The sequence below is a fragment of the Crotalus tigris genome, unplaced genomic scaffold (genome assembly GCF_016545835.1).
Source record: "Crotalus tigris isolate CLP2741 ecotype Arizona unplaced genomic scaffold, ASM1654583v1 scf7180000018018.2415403412:4055106, whole genome shotgun sequence".
Classification (NCBI taxonomy): Eukaryota; Metazoa; Chordata; class Lepidosauria; order Squamata; family Viperidae; genus Crotalus; species Crotalus tigris.
Genome location: NW_024096780.1, coordinates 2013412 through 2032713, shown reverse-complemented (window position 1 = coordinate 2032713; position 19302 = coordinate 2013412). Strand labels below are relative to the sequence as shown.

The 19302-nt window shown below is 36.0% G+C and overlaps 1 protein-coding gene across 7 annotated transcripts in view; it reads right to left on the bottom strand.

The window, feature by feature from the left end:
• The window catches only part of CDH18 (cadherin 18), a 605479-nt gene that overhangs the window by 230583 nt on the left and 355594 nt on the right, over positions 1–19302 (bottom strand). For 3 of the 7 annotated variants that reach the window (XM_039346753.1, XM_039346760.1, XM_039346759.1), the window contains exon 1: positions 12030–12424. The exons of 1 other annotated variant lie outside the window; for it this stretch is intronic. The gene's annotated coding sequence lies outside the window, so the exon portion shown is untranslated. Of the gene's footprint in view, positions 1–4787; positions 5091–11697; positions 11836–12029; positions 12425–19302 lie in introns of those variants that run through there. 3 more of the 7 variants (XM_039346755.1, XM_039346756.1, XM_039346757.1) reach the window with 3 other exon arrangements.

Sequence of the window (19302 nt, the reverse complement as noted above, 5' to 3'; positions counted from 1 at the left end):
CCATTAATGTATGATTCCAGAAAAAATTACTAGGATGTATAAATGTATTTCAAATTTATGTTGGAAATGTGGACATGAAAAGTTATTTTATTATGTCTGGTAGACTTGTAAAAAAGGCAAATGTTTTTGGGTTCAAATACAAATACAAAGAATTTTAAAGATCAGTATTCAATTGAAACCAGAACTTTTTTGCTGGGATTATGAATAATCAACTAGAAAAAAGTAAAATTATTTTTATGCAAGATTTCTGCTGCAAGAGTGTCATATGTGCAAAAATGGAAAGGACATATTTGAGGACTGGATGGTGAAGATTACAGAACTAACAGAGATGGCAAAATGGACTTGTATGATTAGAGAAAAATAGCTATATTTATTCATCATTGGAAACTTCTTACGGTCTTTTTGCTAAAAAGAGAAAAACTTTTGAATATTAGAAAGAACAGCTGTTAGGAAGAAGGAAATTATGATATAACCTTAGAAAGAGAGAGAAGGATGGTAAAATATAAATGTATCTATAACCAATTCCAACCAGACTGGAAGTCTCTTCTTTAAAATCTTTTTTTTCTATTTCTTTTTCAACATTTGTTTTTCACATATTACTTTTCTTTCTTTTTATTTAATTTGAAATTTGTACTGTTTTTAACTGTTGAAAAACACCGTCAGTAAAATTAATTTTTAAAAAAGGAATATGGATTTGAGCACTAGTGTTTGACAGAATAAAATGAACATTCCAAGTTACAAATAGTGAAAAAATAAAGCAAGTAGATTAATTTGCTTAACTTTTTGGAATAATTACTAAGCAACTAAGAGAAGCAGAAGTTTTTTTTTTAATAATTTTTTATTTTTCCAAACTCTTCCCCATACATATACCGTAATACTTATCAGATATTAACATACATTCCCTCCACACTCACATACACTTTTAACAAAATGAAATAAATACATACACATAACTTTGGTGTTGCTCGCCCATTTCCCCTTTCACCGTTTCCATACTCCTTCTTCTTTACCTTCTTTCTCCCTTTCTTCTCTTCCCTACTTCCCTCTTCTTCCTCTCAAGAGAAGCAGAAGTTGATAAAATGTGGTCTCTTGATAGGAATTGTTGAAAGAAGCAGAAGTGGCTATACTTTTGCCCACTTTGTTATATAGAAATGAGAGATAAATATGTCAGGAGAAACAGAAAACTACCGTATTTTCCGGCGTATAAGACGACCCCCGACTTTGGAGAAGATTTGCATGGTTTAGAAAGTCATTTCATACGCCGGAAAATACGGTAAATTGAATGTAATTCAATTCAATGTAATTGAAACAGTTTCTATGATAAAGGAATAAAAAAAGAACAGATCAAGAATATATAGATGCTAGATCAGGGGTTCCCAACCAGGGGTGTGAGACAATATTCCAAGGGGTGCGAAAACTTGGGTTTGCAAAATTATAATGTATATGCATAATTTTTTGCCGTTATTTCAAACTTTTGTAAGGGGTGTGATAATATGTCAGAAGCGTTCTAGGGGTGCGGGGTACAGAAAAGGTTGGAAGCCACTGTGCTAGATGAACATGGATAGAATGGAAAAGTCAGCAAACAATATGGAATAAGTACAGTTTTATTATACAGAGAAAATTAAAACCAATTAACAAAACAAATATACGAAGGCAGAATAAATGGATCCAAAGGAAGGAGAAATCCAAGAACACTGTAACTGAATGAAGCTAATGAGATCTTCTGCTATGAAACAGAATGTGGGGAATGCAAGAATGGCTTACAAGGAGAGAAAGGTACAATATACAAAGTATAGTGAATGATTTTGGAATGCATCAGTTTTAGCCGCATTTCTTTTTTTTTCTATTTTCTCTCATCTCATCCGTTTAGGTTTTTTTTGTTGTTTTTGTTTTTAGGTTTTTGTTTTGGCTTAATATTCCTTACGCCTTTTCTGTACCCTGAATAATATTGCTTACCTCAAGAGAATAACAAGCCAGACGTGTTTGCATGTTATTTTTATTTAGCTAGCAGCAATTTTCAAACTTATATAGTGAGATAGCATTTCCTAAATGTCAGTTCTATCTGCAAAGCCACTTAGTGGTATGGGATTCCATGGAACAAAGCCTTAAAAAAAAAAAGAATAGCTCAAGCCTACTACTGGGTGGAAAAGAACACCCACTTTGCAACAGCGAGTTGCAGTTTTTGAAGCAAGTGCATAAATATTGCAAATTGCATCTCTGCTTTAATGTCCCATGCAAAGCAGCTCTTTCAAAGATTCAGACAGCATTAATATTTTTCTGGTACCTAGAATAAATTCAGACATTTTCTTTTTCCTTTATTGTTGTTGTTAGTCATGTCCGATCCATCGCGATTCCATGGACAATGTTCCTCCAGGTCTTCCTGTCCTCTACCATATTCTGAAGTCCATTTAAGCTTTTTCTTTATACTTTCCCAAAATTCAGTTAATACATATAGCTTTCAACTCTTTTGTATACTATATCTTGTTGCTACTTTTTTCATATCTGGAAATCCTTAATCACCAGTAACAATTTCTACATTTCATCTTAACTTCCAATTAGTGTGAGCATAAATTATTGGAGGGCTAAGTAGGACAATGGACAATACTAAAGGTAGGGAAGCATAAGCACCTCTGGCTGCCTTATCTCTGCAATTACAGTGCTACTAATGTTAAAAACAAGTAGTTAATAGGCTAGGTCAGAGAGAAGGGCAGTATCACATAATAATGGAAATGTATCACTGCAACAACCAAATAAATAAATATCTAAATCAGATTGCAATACTTGTTATCTTAGTAGCATTTTTGTAGAAAGTAGTACCTTGTACCATGAGTTTCCCTAACAATTTCCCAGAACTATCCTCTTAATTTTCCAAAGTGCCTGAGAGCAGGACAAGAAGCAATGGTTGGAAACTAATCAAGGAGAGAAGCAACCTAGAACTAAGAAGAAACTTCCTGACAGTTAGAACAATTAACCAGTGGAACAACCTGCCTCCAGAAACAGTGAATGCTCCAACACTGGAAGTTTTTAAGAAGAAACTGGACAGCCATTTGTCCGAAATGGTATAGGGTTACCTGCCTGAGCAGGGGATTGGACTTGATGACCTCCAAGGTCCCTTCCAACTTTATTATTATTATTATTATCATTATTATTATTATTATCATTATTATTACTACTATTATTACTATTATTATTATTATTTCAATCTGCTAATGGTCATCTTTCATTCCACATCTCAAAACAAACCAAATCTCTCTCTGAGCTGCCCAAATTTCTCTCTTTTTCTAACTCTCCTCTTCGTTTTTTTCTTTTTCATGAACCACAAAGCTATTCAAGGTCAATCTCAGGTCATGTCAGGAGCTCTTGGGAAATGCAGCTCCTTATCTCAGCAGTCCCATTACACCCTTTAGTTCCTTGCTTAATAAATCCCATTAGCTTTGTTAATGGATAATGTTTCAGTTCAAATAAAGCAATCTATTTTTCCTATTACATGTTCTCCTAGAAAGTCTGGGTAACAGAACACAAATCACCATTCATGTAAGTACCTACTTTGACTCTAGCCATTGATTGAGATGGTACTTATTTCTGTTCTGTCCTTCACATTCTGATCCAGCAAAAGCAGTCATCAGAAGAAAACAAAGTTGAATAGACTAGATTTATCAAATTTATCAAATAATATTGTTTTCACTATATCAAGACCAGGCTTTGATCAGGTTCAAAAATCAACATGGTACAGAAAAACAGGTGAATGCTTTGCTTATGAATATAAAAATTGTTTGGAGGATCAGAATCGCTTCTATTAGGCAGACTGCCTGTAGAAGGGATTATGAATATAGTAGTTTTCCTCTATTATCTGCACCAAATACATGCCATTCAAATACATTACCAAGATTCTACAGTGAGGAGGTTTCATTTATTTAACATTCTATGGCTAGATTCAGAAGATTCTGTGCTAATTATCTTAGCTGTGAAACAAGGCCATTAATTATAAAAGAGGCTCCAATCCACCTGGGGAAATCCCAAGAAATATAGAAGAATATCTACTAAATACTGTCCTACCAAAGAAAAAAAATATTCTCTCTGTTATAGGTCTGTTTTGTGATACAGCACCAGTCAAGACAGAGATGCATACATGACAAAGGTAGAGCTAAAACCGGAACTCCTCTTACTAGATATTACCATGCCGAAATAAGATAAAGGGGCACTTTATTTAATGTTACATATTTTCACGGCTGCCAGATTGGCCTACGCATAAAACTGGAGAAACAAAGAAATTCCAACAGAAGAAGAGATTCTGTATAAAATCTTATCGTGTGCTGATATGGATAGGCTTATTATGGAATTAAAGGACAAGACAGAAAAGGTCTATTTTGAAATCTGGGACAAATTTTATTGCTGGTATGAGTCAAGGAGAACTGCTCGGGCTTTAAGTTAGTGTTAAGATTGTGGTATATAAAACTGCATGGTAGTATATAGAGAAACAAATTTGAGACTGTATTATATAGGAAAATATGTATATATAGAGAGATTAGGAATTATATGTATGATAAGGAGCAAATTGTTCAGATTATATACACTGGAACAACACATTATGTCCTTTTTTGTTTTAACTGTTTTATTAATAAAAAACTTTATTAAAAAAAAGTCAGATGCATACAATTGCCTTGATATTTTCACTATTAATAAAGATTTGTTTACACACCAAAGAGTTACTTCTAGAATTATACTATTGTTTTATAATGTTTCTAATTTTATCTTTTGTTCTACTTTATTTCTAATTCTGTACTCACTATTTCTCTCTTTGTTGCTCTTGTTATTTAATTTTTCTTGCTCCTGGACTTCCCCCAATCCATGTTGCTCCAAGGTCACTTCTATGTCACTGCTCTGTCTCTTGAAGGGTACAGAAGCTTCAGGCCTTCCAGGTGACTGCTGCAGCTCTAGTCTCCCTCTGGCTTGGCTTCAACTTTTCAAACGTAGGCTCTGAAGGGACCAACATCTGAGTTTACATTACTTGCCAAACCTGGGCCCCTTAAGTCTGTTAGCACTTGGCCTCTGGTTCAGAACTTTCCCAAACTCCTTGACTCTAATGAAATTCTCCTCCATTCCTCTTAATTTTGCTAATGCCTGGACCAGTTGGATTTGCAGAGCTGTTTGGACAGATTCATCTGATTTGAGCTGCCTTGTCCATCTTATCACTCTCCATCTCTGCCCTTTAGCTCTTCTGGCATGCAATTTTTTTATTCTCACATTTTCTACCACTGCCACCACACTTCTAGCTTTAGTTACAGTAGATCTTTTCTTAAAAGGCTGACTTCTTGAAGGGTGAAGCCTTTAAAGCAAAATAAGGGAGGGAGGAGTATGGATGTCATGTTATCACATGTTGGTCCTCATACTTTCTCTTCACCAAAACCAACTCCAGTTTTTAAAACACTGGCTCCGCAGTTATTTATTCATTTTTAATTTTTTTTATCTCTTTTTTCATATAGAACTCAAAATGGCACACATACCAACACTCCTTCCTCATCTCATTTTCCCCACAATTTTGCAAAACAAGTTGGGTTGAGAGTCATTGGCCAAAAATCACCCAGCTGGCTTTTCATGCCAAAGACAAATCTAGAACTCATTCTCCTGGTTTCTAGGCCCACACTTATTTGTTCGTTCGTTCGTTCGTTCGTTCGTTCATTCATTCATTCAACCCTTTATTGAGGAGTCAAAATGGCACATATGGTATTACCTCTTTTTACAACAACTTTGTAAGAAACTTTAATTAGAACAAACTCACTCCTTTGATTCAAGTTGGACTAAAACTAGATCTGCTCACTCCTAGACCAACACAGTATTCTAGATGACTAATAACATGAAAAGGATCAGATGTGCATACACTCTATCAAAATATTAACCAAAACTTAGTTGTACCTAATCCTCAAACCAAATAGTACAAGTCATTGTTTCCTTGCAACATCATCTCCTACTTACAATGTTTTTCCTGCAAAAAGTGGGGAATGTATCAAGTGGAGGTTCCCACAGTTATTAAACAAATGTATACTGGACCCAGGTAAGTGTAATACAGCTATTATTGTTGTAAGCTTCCTTGAATCTGAAGGAAGGAAGGAAGGAAGGAAGGAAGGAAGGAAGGAAGGAAGGAAGGAAGGAAGGAAGGAAGGAAGGAAGGAAATCTATTTTAACTAGAAGTAAAGCAAGACATTTTGAGTCCTGAATACAGCAAGAATTGTGGGGCGGGTGGGGTGGGATCACCCCAAAATTACATGTACCTGCCTAAAACTAACAAAATAATCCCCCAAATTCTTTCTACTCACCAAAATAGTGAACAGTTAATGAGACTAAATAATTCCATTAACACAAGTCTAATGACAAAATGAAGTTTCTTCATTCTGCCTCACAGTAACTATTACAAAATTCTTAAATTTGGACCTGGAGTGTTTGCTGTATAAACTGAAAGCATCCAAATGAACCCCAGAAATTCTAGTAAACAAAGCAAGCCTGTCTCACCAAGTATCTACATCGGGGGTCTTCAAACTTGGCTCTTTTATGACTTGTGGACTTCAATTCCCAGATTCCTCAGCCAGGCACGCTGGCTGAAGAATTCTGGAAGTTGAAGTCCACAAGTCATAAAAGGGCCAAGTTTGAAGATCCCTGATCTACATAATCATGTCATGTTAGTACATTGATATAGCAGATGGATGTTGTGTTGTGACTTGCACATATCATATACTGTTGCACAGTTGAATGTGTGGGGTTTTCTCTCTGTGTGTGTGTGTGTATATACTGTATGTATGTGTGAAATCTAAAAGGACAGCCTCAGAGATTTGCAGAATAATCCTATGGTTGCTGAACTGGAAGCAAGTTTTACTCTATTTTGTAGACTTACAACTAAATAAACATGAAGTGGACTGCAATTGTAATCCGTACTAGGCTGTAACTTAAACAGCCTACTATACAGTAAGCTCCAGTGAACATAATGATACACATACTTCAGAGTTTACACCTGTACAGCTATACATGAATGTTATTTTCTCTCATGACTATAAATGTTTCTGTTGAATAAGCTGGCCAATATGTATCTTGCTGTAGAGCTGCTCACATGCTTGAAATTTATTTTTCTCCTCGTAAGTTATGGTTTTATACTTGGAAGAGTCAGTAATTCGAGTTGCTAATGCTATATATCAATGTTTAAAAATGTTGTATTCCAGTCAAGCAAATTTTCTCTTGCCATGGAACAATCTATGAAAAGTATTTTCAGTGTATATTAGAATTCCTCATACTTACCTATATATGCTTGATCACACACATACTGTATAAGCAAGGACATATTTTTCACTTCTACCCAAAAAGTAAAAAAAAAACACCGCTACCCACTTCTTAAAATAGTTTAGCATTAAAAGAAAATGGGCATTTATTTTAGAAAAAAAATAACTCTTCCACACTTGCTGACCAGACAGGCCACAATTCCAAACACCATCAACAATCACTTTGAAATGTGTGGTATACAAATCATAGAATCCAGCAATCAATCAATCAATCACAGATCTGGAGAATGATTGGGGTTTTTTTTCCCCTTATTTTTAGCCAGGCTTACTTGACAGATACTATGATTAGCCATATCTCACTTTGTTCAGCACTCATTTTCAGTAACTCATCTGAATTGCCAGACCAAGAACGTTTCCACATGAGGATTATGCATCAAACTGAATGTAGTTTCAAAACATGGTGTTCCTACAAGGTCAGCAATGTTACAGAGCTTGGCTGGTTTACTTCTGGATCAGTTGAAACAGCTGTGACAACTTTATTTATATTTAAATTTTCTAGGAACCCAATTCCAACAACTCTTGAGTGATTTCACTTATACAATAAAATAAAATAAAATCCAAAAAAACCTGGGTAATCCAAACGGAATAACAATGAATTTTCTCCCCCACACATGGAGATAAGAACAACAAAAGGGCCCTCAATTACTCTAATGAAAGGAATGCAAGCAAAGGGTGTTTTCAAATGCTCTGTATATGTGTCACTGAAATTAATACTATAAAACTTTATTTACTGAATACTAAAACAAACTATTCATTTATTAAATGAATACTACAAAACTATTTATAATGCTACAAAACTATTTACTCAGCCTAACAACTACCTGAACCTCACATTTATATACACACATACTGTATATGCATATATGAATGCATTAGGGTGGGTTCTACTCTCTCTTCTCAATGCTCACCTCTTTCCATTAAACTCTTGGGATGAGCGATCTTTCCCAATAATTAAAATGGGAATCTCCTACCACCTTGATGAAGCCACAGTGACTATGATCAACAAGCTAACTTTCCTTAGTGCAAGCAAACACTCATATATTTTGGATAAAATGAATGAATGAATGAATGAATGACAGTGCTTGGCAAGGTTGTGAAAAGTAAAAGGGGAAGACAATGGATGAAATAATTGGATTAAGGAAACCAAATGAACATCCTTGGAAAAATGTCATTAGGAGCAGGTTGACATACATAGGATTTGTTCAAATTGTCAACCACCAGTCCAACTCAACTCAGTGATATCCAATTAACTTATCTCTGTTTAATATTCAAAAGCAATATACAATGACTTAATCAACGAGCCACTGAATATGGAGTTTGAAGAGATTTTTTTCCAACCTCTTTCACTTCTAAATTGAGATCATCTTCTCACATACCTCGATGAAATGAATTAAAACCTAGAAGTGGTAGAGAGACTACATCTCAGTTTAAGATTCCTACCGTAATGTATATAATTGTGCAGTTGACTTATTTGCTTGCCTCTCTGATTTCACAGCAACCCAGATAAGCATACAAATCTTAACTTGCAAAATGTGAGATGACTGAATGACGGTTAATGGAAGGCACTCCTTTTTTTGCCATTTTTATCTTTTATCTTGTTTTTAATTTTAGTCCAAATTGGTTATTTTTTAACAATTTTACATACTTCATTATTATGCATACCACCCAGTCACTATGTGTGATGGGTAGCTATACAAATGTGATTAAATAGATAAGTGAACCTTTATGTATTCCCCATTACAATTTATTAATATAAGCAGATACTGCACTTTATTATTAATGAAGTAAAAGTAGGAATCTTTTCTGATTTTCCTAAAGTTTTGTGCGTTGTAAAGTAACATTTGTGTAAGTTTATTCAGTTATTCACCGTACTTACACCATCTTTTTGATTCATCTTCAACAATGTAATGATTTACATCAACATTTTTGACAATTCCAATCACCAATAGTAAGTTTCATGTCATCTTTACAAAGTGTTAATCATCTAAGAGCTGAAAATAGTCATTTGTTCAACAAACATGGAGAAGACAATTCCACAATTATATCTTAACTTCCATCTAAGTGAAAGTTCACTCAAGTATAACCTTCTGAATTCAACCAGCCACTCCATTTATCTACTGGCTCTTATTCTCCAGTGATACACAACAGCGGAGACCTTTTTAGTCATGGCACCCAATTTTAGAATACTGGTTTGCTTAATACCTGCCTTTGGAAATACAATGAGCAATTGAAAGGTTTTAGGAGTATGTAGCTTGATGATATCATGCTGATGGTATTGCTGTATGTCCTTTTTATTTTTTTAAAGGATATTTTAAACAATATTTTACACTGTTAGTCCTCCTGAAAGTATACAGACAAAAGGTTGGGTAGAAATAATTTTAAAAAATAGCAAAACAAAATGATTCAAGGTCTGATGTTAAACCAAATATTAATGTAATGAAAGATCATTTTGTGGTCTTAAGATATCCACCATTATCATTACTAAAAAAAAAACAAAAAAACAATGATATTCAAGTCTACCAACTTTGCCAGATCTTTATGGAAGGAAACTGAAAAGTTTACAACAAAACTAAATATTTAAAATATTTTCCCATGCACACAGACATTATGTTTACAAACATTATTAATAATTTATTACAACTATAGAAAATTAATGGGCTTTCAAAATAAAAAAAAAGAATGACCACCTGTGAAAAGGATTCATATTTGTGTGGTGTGTATGTGTGTGTGTGTGTTGGCAGTACTCATATTTTCAAGTTCAAATAAAAGAGATAATCAGGTTCTTATTGCATCTTGCTTCATCACACAATACATTTTTTTTTTTTACTTCTAAGCAAATCTAACTGACTTCAGTGCAACTTTGTTCCAGGTAACTATGCAATGGCTTACACCTCCAAGAAAAATCTTGCCAGGACCTTTAATGCCAGAACTAATATACTAAATAGAACTTATACTGGCACAGTTGTATAGATATATAGGTGACAAACAGGAAGAAGAATATTGAGGAAATGGCACTGAGTATCACCAACAGAGTAAAATCTATACCTGCAACATTATTATTAGCAATCACTTCCCATATCTCTTGTAAAGAGGGAGGGAAGGAATCTAGACAGATTGTGGCAACACAGTGCTGATAGATCCAGCCTTGAGACAGATTTCTAAATATATAGCAAAAGCTTCCTAAAAGTGAATAGAATCTCTATTCAATTATGTTTACACCTTGTACAGGGCTCTGACTAGTAACTGAATTTAAGACAGTAACTTTATTAAAATTAAAGAAAATTTATTCCCTAGCAATCATTTTTAATTTGAAGATACAATCCAGCAAGGTTAAGCCCTGTTACCTTCCAATACTTAGAAAAAGAAAAGTAGATGCCTGAATGTTATTCACTGAACTCAGTGGAACTTAAATATATTTAAATTTAGTTAGCTTGAATATATTTAAATTTAGTTAGCCAGTCCATTCTTCATTAAACTGTAATCATTTGGCTTTCTTTGAAATGCAGGGGAAGAAATATAATTGGTTATATCACCACCTGAGAACATCACCACTTTATGACTTCACATACAAATTAGGAAAATGAACATAGTACTCTGTTGCTGTTCATTGCAAATTCCCCTTCAACACCTTCATGTGTGGAATAAATTGAAATTTTATGCACATATAAAAATCCTTCCAGTATGTATGGTGCTTCTTTAAGACTGGCGATTTAGAAAGAGCACAGCTGGCCCCTTTTCCAGGCCAAAACACTCAACTGAGACGGGTATCAGGAGCAAAAAGATTGTCGGACATCCTTGCTTGCCTCTGTGTCTCTCTTCGGAGCCTTCAGATTATTTCCGCCAACCCCTCACAGTTCCCCCTCCCAGTCTTGGCACGTATCATCTTTTTTCCTGTGGCAAAAATGGGGCAGGCTTCTAACTGCATCCCATTTCCTTCCCAATGCCCTTCTCTGTCCGGGAGAAGTAAAAGGCATAGAAAGTTTGGAAGGAAGAAGGCGCTCCCGGCAGCCATCCCCCTTCGCTGCATTTTTTTAAGGGCGCGCGCGAGGGGGGGGGACTCAGCACCCGCAAACCAAGATCAATGGGGACTCAAGGAGGCTGCGTTTCCACGCACGGACCGGCAAACCGCCGCTTTCCTAGCGGCAACTCCACACCTGCGTCCTCTTATCCTTTATCGGATCTGACTGAGATCCCCACTTCATGGGGTCTACGACCCCCCTCCCCAGGATGAGGAGCGACACCAAGATTTGCCGCTGACATTCATGTATGTGTGAGGGGGGGGGGAAGGCAAAAATGCATGCACGCGCAACCCAGCACTCGGGCGAGGATGTTCCCCTTCCTATTCCTCTTTTTTGTTTTTGTTTTTTTTTACCGGTAAGCTGGCACTAAAAACGTTCTGGGTTCAGCAAAACCACCGCAACCGAGGGAAGTCGCGAGACCAGGGTAAGGCTCTCAGCAGCTGTCGGGCGAAAAGGCAAGAGAGGAAGAGGAAAGGGGAGGAGAAGGGAGACACACCACGGCTATGCCAAAATTTCAAGTCGCCGAAGCCCCAAGCTCCCCCCCCCAAAAAAAAAGCTGCTCTCTGGCATTGCAAGGACTGTGTTAAAACGGCAGCCTCCCATTTTGCCCCACCGCGGGAAGAAATGCATCGATAGATTTGGGGGGTTGAAAGGGGGGAAGGGTCGTTTCATTTCAAAGCCTTACCTTAGCTGGCGTGCCCTAACTGGTGACAGGGAACTTTAAGGGCTATAAGAGAAGCGAAGGGAAAAGAGAGAAACGGAGGGGCGAGGAAAGAGAAGGAGACTTGTATCCCCCTGTGCGCAGCTGCTCCCAGTCCGGGGAGAGCGCGACCGAGAGGCGCACAGGAGTCCAAGCTCTGGGTTACCTCCAAAGCAAAAGCTCCTAAGCTGCTGGGTCGCTTTTGCTTTCCGCAGCTCGGGAAAGCGGCGCTGATTGGCCGCCGCCGCCTGTCTGTTTGATTCTCGCGGAGCCACAGCCTTCTCCTCGCCCTCCCCTTTCCTCATCCCGGCTAGGAGACCCTCGCGCGTTGGGTCGTGGGCGGGCGGCGGTAAAGGGCGATCTCGCCCAGCATCCTGGCTTTAAGCCTTTCCGAGCAGAGTCCTTGGCCGCTGAAATGGAATGAATCAACGGCTTCGCCAGCCAGCCAGCCAGGGTTTGTCCAGTAAAATGAGAGGGGGGCGGGGGGGGCAGAAAGATGCTTATGTATAGTTTTTTTTTTCTATTTATTCTGCGGGGTGAGGACATCAAATGCGGGAGGAATGACCAGGGAGAAAGAACACCTTAGGAAACATGCTCATACCTTGGATCAATTTCCAGAGAAACGCTTGAGCAAATGTAAGCAAAAGTAGCCACACGTCTTGCAGGGATAAAAAGTCAGAACATCTACTTCTGAAATAATAATAATAAAAAAACACCAGTTGTGCTGAAAAGAATGGCATTTGTTAAAGATAAACGGGAATCCTGTTTAAGAACTGTAACCTATGAAAATATTATATTTTCTCCTATCCTTTTGCTCTGACAAACCATTTGGAAGAAAGGACGCAACAGTTTGGGTCCTTCCATCTGCAATATGTCAAACCAACGCACCATACTGTTTACTATGGTGTATGCTTCTCTAGGCCATAAGCCATTTTTGGCATATTTGGACCTAATAACCCCTCATAAGAATTCAACTCTTGAGTAAGGCAAGGTTCTTCTATTCCTTTTCCATCAAGCCATGTCCCCTGAGATTTCAATTGACAGGCCAGGACATGTTTCCTTCCAGAAACAATCCTAAGTGGGTAAGCCTATTTATGATTTCTGTATAAGACAGAAAGAATCTTTGCTTTTTGCTCTGGGAAATTTTCAGAGTGAGTTTTATAATGACAAGGTAACTTAGGCAATTAATTACATCTAGAAGAAGAAGAAGAAAACTGATTGAAAGAACAGTAATAGGCATTTCAAAAGTCTTAGCTGGCTGAGCAGGACCAGTCAAAATAGCACACACACAGACACAGACACACACACACACACACACACACATGATTCAAAAAATCAGTTGCCAAAAGAAACAAATCTTTTGAATGACAACAAATATTTCTTTTAAAAGGATTTGTTTGCCCAGTGTGCAAAGGGCATCTTGTACAGCATCAGGCAAGATTCCCTAGAGAGATCCCAGCATAAAGCAATGGCACAACAGGGCAAGGCTTTTACAGTCCTCCTCAGCTTTAAGGTTGAATCCAAAACTACTCTTTTTTTGGGGGGTGGGGGGGAATTGCTGCATTTGTAGGAGACATTGCAGTTATTTTGCTAGAAGGACAAAACAAGGAAAAATGACCATAGTTGGGTCTAACTGGCATCAGGACCAGAACAACATCTCAGCCATTTTCTTTTGCAGATCCTTTTTCTGAGCACAATCATGACAAAGTATCAAGCAGCAGAAAATGCCACTGCCCATCACTGATTTATACATTATTGGGTGGGGGAGTTGCATTTATTTTTCTCCAGGAAGAATCATTTACAAGAGAACAGTAAAACTATAACACTTATAAACAATAAATGCCCCAAATAAACAAACATCAGTTAAAAAAATAGAAAAGAAAAAGAATAGACAAAATGAAGGCAGATTGGTCCAGAGTAAGTAATCATGTCTTTAAGGCTTAAAGAGTACCATAATTAGAATACTGTTAATCAGAAAGACCTATCTGGCCTCCACACTTACAGATGAAATCCTAAGCAGTTGCCCCAAGCTAATTTTAATGTGTGAATTAATAGTATTGGGAAGACAGTCTTTTAAATACCTGTAAGGCTTTGTAGACTGTTGTTATTGCCTTAAATTGGGCACAGTAGCTCTCAAGAAACCCTTTGCAGCATTTTCACAATTGTTGTTATGAGGTCATGTGTAGCTTTTCCACTGAATAATCAACCTGTGACATTCAGAACCAGTTGCAATTTATGGACAGTTTTCAAGAGTAGCCCCACATAGAGTGCACTGCAGTAATCTACTCAAAAGAGATTACTTGTTCAAAATATGGAGGTAGTAGTCTTATATACTTATATCTGAGTTCATCCTTTCAATTTTGACCCCCAAATTTGACCTCTCTTCTGTTGACTTGCAAGGTGAGAAGATAGGAAATCATTCAGGATGTTTTCATTCTTTGGATAGGTTCATGCAAGATTTCTCCCCCCCTCCCCCCCCCAAAAAATACTGAGATCTCAGCACATTTAAAGGAAGTTTAACTATAAGTTTTAACTATATCATTTCCAAGTACAGGGTGAGGAGGAAGGAGAGATAGAGAAACCGATTTAGATCTTTAAACATAAATAAGCAGCATCACTTTGACTGATATTTGGAACTAGTTCATCAGCCATGTATTAACAACTAGCAAGATATGTAGCTGCTATTGGTCCAGATCTGTTTCTCTTAAGAGCATTTTATGTTCTGATAAAACATCTGCTGAGCCAAGGCTGAGTATATATATTCAATTTTGGATAGCACATTATTCATATGAGTTTCAGGCCTTAATGCTTTTGTCTAAAATCTTTTTTAAAAGTTAGGCTTTCCAAATGGAGGGGAACTGCCAAAAATACAATACTACATCATGGGCTTGACTACAAAATAGTTACCTGTCCTTAATCTGTAGATTACCCTGTTTGCAACACATCCTTTTAATACTTCGCAACCTACCTATAAGTGAAATATTTGTATTTGTGTTTTCTTCTCTGGAAAGCATCTGTTGTTGCTATAACTGAGTGGATCCAGTTTGCTATTAATCATTTTCTTTTCTTCCATCTTTCTCAGCATTATGGACTTAATGGGACTGGGTCTTCACCTGTGTCCAAAATGCAAAACTCATCTGTGTCTTAGGTCAGACCTGTGGAGGGATTTGTTCTACATTCCATTTGTTTATTTTTTTAGCTATCCATAGTACTCTTTGTACTAAAGTTCAAAGGTATCATTATTTAACTTTTCTTTTAGATTTATATATATTTTATTGAGTTTTAAGAACAAAAATAAGAACCAATACAAAATAAAGTACAAGCTCTGTTTTTCCTTCTATATCCCACAAGGAAGACTAATGCCTACTCAGTTTTGATCTTTGTAAGTATAGATGTGTTATGGCTTTTGAATATATTTTCCAAGGCCTTGATTGTTACTCCACAATGTATGCCATATTCTTTTATTGCTGTTTCCTTTACTATTGAAATTGATCCTAAAAGGTCAAAGCTATCTACCACTTTAGGAACTTTACTGTCAATTCTAAGGGTGGCTGTTGTTCTTCCTGTCATGAGTTTGATCTCCTTTACATTTAATCTTACTTATTTAATCTTTATATTAAATGTTTACCTTGTGTTCCTTGACTTCATTACTAGATTTTGCAGATCACTTGTGTTTTCAGCTATCAGAGTAGTATCATAGCATAGCATAGTGCAAAGTATTGGTGTCCCTAGAAGTTAGGTGGTATACAGATTTAATAAATAAATGAATAAATGAATAAATGAATAAATAAATAAATAAATATTTCTTCTTCCAATTTTAAACCACACCCGTCTTCTAATCTTGCAGCCCTCAATATATATTTAGCATACAGGTGGAATAAACAAGGAGAATATATTCAACCTTGTCTCAGTCCTTTGCAAATTTGGAACCATTCTATTTTCTATGTTCTGTTTATTCTGTGGCATCCTATAGAATAAACTTTGTATACTTTTAATATGAGGATACTGAGAATTTCTGGGATTCTTGCTTGCTATTGACATGGATAACATCATTAAGGCCTTTCTGCAGCCAATGAAGCATGTATTGACTTGGCTTTGGTAATCTGTTGCTTTCTTAATTATTCACCATGCATCATCAATAATGTCTTTTGCTCCATGGTGTTTTCTAAAACCAGCTGGCACATTTGGCATCTTCCTTTCCATGTAGTGCTCTAATCTGCATTGGATGATCCTGTGCATGATTGTGCTAGTGTGTGAAATTAAGAATATTAATTTGCATACAATACTTTAAGTCTTTTATATATATATATATAGAATAATCATTTCCAATCTGTCAACTGCTGGTTCATTCTTGGTTTGTTGGCATAACTTGATTAGAAACTTTACTGCTTCCTCTTTTATTACCTGCCACATTTCTATAGATATTCTATCAGTTCCTATAGCTATCAAATTTGGTAATACCAAGAATGTTGATGGGAGTTCAACATCTACTACTAGAGATTCCTAAGAAATGTCTTGTAAGATATCTTGAATGTTGACATCTCTACTATTCAGAATGTCAGTATTCTCCTTCCATCTTGTCTGATCTTTCTTGAATCTGTTAATATCTGTTTATCAGTATCCTTTAGCATACTGTTTCAAGGTGGGAGCTTACTTTTAAGTTCATAAATCTTTTGACAGGCTTGTCTTATTTTTCTATCACTGTTTCCATTTTTGAGCATTGTATAATATTGTTTCTTGTCTCTTCTATCAGCTCTCTGAAATTCTTTGTTAAATTCTTGCTTGATATCTTTGGTTTTCACTTTTCTTCTGTTTGTGGCAATTTTTATCTTCTGCTGTGACATCATTGGTTTCTTCTATTTCTTGATCTTTGGCAAGCTTTTTTTTTTCACACTGATCTTTTAACAATTTCCATTTCATAGTTTCTCCAAGTCCTTATAAATTAGGCTCAGAATGTCAGAGCGATTCCTGATGTTCTCTTTCACAATGGTGGCTGTATGTTCAAGATCATACTGTGGGAACTAGTTGGCTTTGTTCTTCCATTTTACTTTAACTTGCAGTTTGCACCTGGATGAGTTCATTATTTGTTCCACAGTCAGCACGTGACCATGTTTTTGATACTACAATTTTGCTTCTCCATCTCCTTTTAGCAATGATGTAGTCAATTTGATTTTTTTTAATTATTATTTTAGACCAAAACAAAACACAACAAACATTACACACATACACACGTAATATATCCTTTTTTGTTAACAGCAGTTTGTAACGGTACTCTTCTATTCTTTACATTTCCCCCCTCTTTCTTCTTTGAAATATTTGTCCTTATTGCCCCATTGTTTCTTATTTACATTTTCCTTCTTTCATATTCTACTACGTACTAGGAATCCAACATTATTCATTGTAGTAACACTCATATTTTTTATAAGATTCGACCAGAATTCCATCTAAGCATGGTGATCATACAAATATTCTCATATTATTTAGTGCATATACTGTTTTTACTCTAATACTATTTCCAACATTAAAATTCACCCCTTTTCATCCAAGTATATTTATTTTATTTTTCTTTGACATATATAATAATTCCTCCTTTCTTGTTTTATGCTAATATTGTGTATAATGTTTCTAAATTTTACTTTCTCTAGTAATTTTCTATAATCCTATTTTATATAAACTTTCTAAAGATACATCACATCTACATCCAATTTCCTTAAATTGTTAAACGTCTAAACTCTTTTTCTTGATATATTTAATCCATTAATATTTATAGAAAAGAGCTTAATTACGTCTCCCATTTTTAACTTGATTTATTTTTTTGTTTTTATTTTGTTTTACACTTCTTGTCTCTAATTTGATTTCTATTTAGCTCATCTAGTGATGTCCAGATATCACTTTGGTTGTTTGATGATCATGTTATCTATGAAGAAATCATTACTCTTTTTATTTCTATTTCCTAGATCAGTGGTTCTCAACCTTTCTAATGCTGCGACCCCATAATACAGTTCTCCATGTTGTGGTGACCCCCAACCACTTATACATCACCGGGTGCCAGGGGCGTAGCCAAAGAAAAGGGGGAAAATTGTGGACAGCCTTATTTGGCGACCCCCGTGAAATGGTCGTTCGACCCCAAATGGGGTCCCGACCCACAGGTTGAGAACCACTGTCCTAGATCATACTAACCAATTATGTTTTACTTACTATTTTCAGCTTTGGAATTTCAGAGCCATTCCATCGACAGGTGGTGTTTTGACCTTTTTGACTATGTCTGAATTTGACCACAGAATTCATTGACTTCCTCTTTTGCTGCAACAGTGTTTGGAGCATACACTAGAATAACTAACATATTAAAGACTTGTAGGTGAATTTTAAGTTATTTGGTCATTGATTAGTTTACATCCAAGTACTATAATCTCTATATCCATTCTTGTTCTTCCAGAAATCTTTGGTCCTTTTATTCAGTGTGCAAGCCCAATAATCACATTAAATAGGTAGAAAGAATTAAAAATTTGATTTGCAAATGGAAGATTGCCTGGAAGTAAGTTCCAAAGTGGGCACACCCATGCTTGGAATGGACCCCATTATATACAATTTTGAACAATATACATCACTATAATTAACTGATCATGAAAAACAATGTCATACTTATATTCTCAATAGTCACAGAAACATAGTTCAAGTAGAGATTAGAAGGCACACTAAGGCATTTAACAGCATTGCTACATTGGCCATTCCTAAGTAACTTAGTACCGGAGTCTTATCAATTACCTTAATGAGCAGGCATTCATAAGTAAGAACGCAGTTGGTCTGGTTTTCATCTATTGCTATCATCTGTGCCTAACAAGCATGGCTAACTAACAGTCAAGGCTCTTCCAATAAATAGAAGACATCATAGCCATTTCTATATACTAAGTAATAAGATACATGAATTAAGTGATTTATTAATATGTGAATAAAATATGAATTAGAATAGGTTAAAACAGGCTGTTACATCATTCTGATTATGAAAGAAACTCTATTCCTTCATTTTTATTGTGTTCTAAATAGAGAACATTCTGATTGACAATATTCAATTGCAGTCTATTTCAGTTTGCAGATGCCTAAAATGTCAATGCATGATCAATTTATTTCATTTTTCACTGCAGATGAATTTTTCCATATTCATTCTTTTTATGTTCCCATGTTCCCCTCTGTAATTTAATTTAATTTTTCAGATTTTCAGGCCACCCAATTCAAACTGAGTCTGGGCATAATTCTATCT